Genomic DNA, 4,250 nt, shown 5'->3' with positions numbered 1-4,250 from the left:
AAGAAGGTTTTGCAAACCGTCCAAGTTATCTGTTTGGATGACTTGCAGCAAAGTAATTTCCCTGTCACTGTAGATATTCAATTATATGTTAGGCAGCTGCCTTTTAGGCATAAGAAAGGTGGGTTAAATATTATCGGCTAATTCAACCTTTAGGATTTTATGATTCTGAGTAGCATATAGTAAGTAAAGTTTAGTGCAAAGGTATCTACTCTTCTACTTCTTGAAGCTTTGCTACAGGTTGAATTTTTGTGTGTGTCTCTTATTGACATGGTAATTAATATACATAACTATTTTAGTTATTACTTTTAAAATAAATATTAATGGCAATGAAAATTTACCATTTATTAAATGCCTACTATTTGTCAGACATTGTTATTCTGTATCTTATATTTATAATTTTATTTGGGGCTACTGAGAAATCCAGTTCAGAAGCAACTAGGCAGCCATAGTTAAAAAGAAATCTGGGGAAGAGGGAGGTCAGTTTTCTATTTCTCTTTCTGATATTCATATGTTATATACTTACATAGATAAGTCAATGACTTTTCTTTTTCTTTTTTTTTAAGAGACAGGGTCTTGCTCTGTCACCCAGGCTGGAGTGCAGTGGTCTAGTCATGCCTCACTGCAGCCTCAACCTCCCAGGCCAGGCTCAAGCAGCTCTCTCATCTCAGTCTCCTGAATAGCTGGGACGCAGGTACATGGCACCATGTCTGGCTAATTTACTTTTCTTTTAATTTTTTGTAAAGACCAGGTCTCCCTGTATTGCCCAGGCTGGTCTCAAACTGCTGGGCTCAAGCGATCTCCTCCTGCCTCACACTGCCAATGTGCTGAGCCACGGTTCCTCGCCCAAAAGTTAATAACTTTTAACTTTTTGTTCTTCCAAATATTACCACACAGTTTTTTTGTTTGTTTGTTTTAGGTGGAGTCTTGCTCTGTCGCCCAGGCTGGAGTGCAATGGCACGATCTCGATCTCGGCTCACTGTGAGCTCCCGAGTTCACGCCATTCTCCTGCCTCAGCTTCCCAAGTAGCTGGGACTGCAGGTGCCTACTACCATACCCGGCCAATTTTTTGTAGAGACGATGTTTCACCGTGTTAGCCAGGATGGTCTCGATCTCCTGACCTCGTAATCCACCTGCCTTGGCCTCCCAAAGTGCTGGGATTACAGGCGCACACAGTATTTTAGTGCAAATTCTCCTTAAGCTGAATTACTCTTTTTGGATAAGAGTAAGTTTTTGACATATGAATCGAGGAAGATATAAAAGAATCATCACAGAATTCAACATACACTTGAATTTTCCAAGTTAAAATAGGAGATGTGGAGGTGTTATGACTTGTATGGAGGGCCCAGCCTTCTAGATCCCAGGGCAAAGAAGGCTCTTTGCGCTATACTCTGTGGTTTCAACTAATCTGTGATTTTCCAGAAGAGATGATGAGCAATTACAATTAAGCATATTCCAAAGCCCTAATGCAAACCAGTAATTTTACCCTGCTCTCCGAAATTTATTTGAAATCTGAGAACCAATGGGAAAAGGAGCCCTTTTCAATCCTTATCTCTTTCTGTTGTCGGGGCTTACTCTCTTAGGAATGTGAGAACACCAAAAGTAGAACCTATGATACTTGAAGTTGGCCCCTGACTTGTGATCTTGCGATCTCAAGGCAGAATCAAAAATTCCTGGTGTTTGCCTTCAGGACACAATGTTGTCACTCAAATTCTGGGGCCCTTGATTCTCTGCTCTCCACCCCCTACTCACCTCACCCACCCACACACAAAACAAGACTATAGCATGGGCCTATGTAAGTGGTCCTTCCTACTTAGTGCTTTAGAATGATTATGCTTTTCATAAACTTAAAAAAAAGCCTTTTTTTTTTTTAAATTTATTTATTATTATACTTTAAGTTGTAGGGTACATGTGCATAACGTGCAGGTTTGTTACATATGTATACTTGTGCCATGTTGGTGTGCTGCACCCATCAACTTGTCATTTACATCAGGTATAACTCCCAATGCAATCCCTCCCCCCTCCCCCCTCCCCATGATAGGCCCCGGTGTGTGATGTTCCCCTTCCTGAGTCCAAGTGATCTCATTGTTCAGTTCCCACCTATGAGTGAGAACATGCGGTGTTTGGTTTTCAGTTCTTGTGATAGTTTGCTAAGAATGATGGTTTCCAGCTGCATCCATATCCCTACAAAGGACACAAACTCATCCTTTTTTATGGCTGCATAGTATTCCATGGTGTATATGTGCCACATTTTCTTAATCCAATCTGTCACTGATGGACATTTGGGTTGATTCCAAGTCTTTGCTATTGTGAATAGTGCTGCAATAAACATACGTATGCATGTGTCTTTATAGCAGCATAATTTATAATCCTTTGGGTATATCCCCAGTAATGGGATGGCTGGGTCATATGGTACATCTAGTTCTAGATCCTTGAGGAATCGCCATACTGTTTTCCATAATGGTTGCACTAGTTTACAATCCCACCAACAGTGTAAAAGCGTTCCTATTTCTCCACATCCTCTCCAGCACCTGTTGTTTCCTGACTTTTTAATGATTGCCATTCTAACTGGTGTGAGATGGTATCTCATTGTGGTTTTGATTTGCATTTCTCTGATGGCCAGTGATGATGAGCATTTTTTCATGTGTCTGTTGGCTGTATGAATGTCTTCTTTTGAGAAATGTCTGTTCATATCCTTTGCCCACTTTTTGATGGGGTTGTTTGTTTTTTTCTTGTAAATGTGTTTGAGTTCTTTGTAGGTTCTGGATATTAGCCCTTTGTCAGATGAGTAGATTGCAAAAATTTTCTCCCATTCTGTAGGTTGCCTGTTCACTCTGATGGTAGTTTCTTTTGCTGTGCAGAAGCTCTTTAGTTTAATGAGATCCCATTTGTCAATTTTGGCTTTTGCTGCCATTGCTTTTGGTGTTTTAGACATGAAGTCTTTGCCCATGCCTATGTCCTGAATGGTACTACCTAGGTTTTCCTCTAGGATTTTTATGGTATTAGGAAGAGCTAACTATCCTAAATATATATGCACCCAATACAGGAGCACCCAGATTCATAAAGCAAGTCCTTAGAGACTTACAAAGAGACTTAGACTCCCATACAATAATAATGGGAGACTTCAACACTCCACTGTCAACATTAGACAGATCAACGAGACAGAAAGTTAACAAGGATATCCAGGAATTGAACTCATCTCTGCAGCAAGCAGACCTAATAGACATCTATAGAACTCTCCACCCCAAATCAACAGAATATACATTCTTCTCAGCAAATGTACAAGAACAGAAATTATAACAAACTGTCTCTCAGACCACAGTGCAATCAAACTAGAACTCAGGACTAAGAAACTCAATCAAAACCGCTCAACTACATGGAAACTGAACAACCTGCTCCTGAATGACTATTGGGTACATAACGAAATGAAGGCAGAAATAAAGATGTTCTTTGAAACCAATGAGAACAAAGATACAACATACCAGAATCTCTGGGACACATTTAAAGCAGTGTGTAGAGGGAAATTTATAGCACTCAATGCCCACAAGAGAAAGCAGGAAAGATCTAAAATTGACACTCTAACATCGCAATTAAAAGAACTAGAGAAGCAAGAGCAAACACATTCGAAAGCTAGCAGAAGGCAAGAAATAACTAAGATCAGAGCAGAACTGAAGGAGATAGAGACACAAAAAACCCTCCAAAAAATCAATGAATCCAGGAGTTGGTTTTTTGAAAAGATCAACAAAATTGACAGACCACTAGCAAGACTAATAAAGAAGAAAAGAGAGAAGAATCAAATCGACGCAATTAAAAATGATAAAGGGGATATCACCACCGACCCCACAGAAATACAAACTACCATCAGAGAATACTATAAACATCTCTACGCAAATAAACTGGAAAATCTAGAAGAAATGGATAATTTCCTGGACACTTACACTCTTCCAAGACTAAACCAGGAAGAAGTTGAATCCCTGAATAGACCAATAGCAGGCTCTGAAATTGAGGCAATAATTAATAGCCTACCAACCAAAAAAAGTCCAGGACCAGATGGATTCACAGCTGAATTCTACCAGAGGTACAAGGAGGAGTTGGTACCATTCCTTCTGAAACTATTCCAATCAATAGAAAAAGAGGGAATCCTCCCTAACTCATTTTATGAGGCCAACATCATCCTGATACCAAAGCCTGGCAGAGACACAACAAAAAAAGAGAATTTTAGACCAATATCCCTGATGAACATCGATGCAAAA

This window comes from Papio anubis, chromosome 8 (genome assembly GCF_008728515.1).
Source record: "Papio anubis isolate 15944 chromosome 8, Panubis1.0, whole genome shotgun sequence".
Classification (NCBI taxonomy): Eukaryota; Metazoa; Chordata; class Mammalia; order Primates; family Cercopithecidae; genus Papio; species Papio anubis.
Note: the sequence above shows the minus strand (reverse complement) of the source record.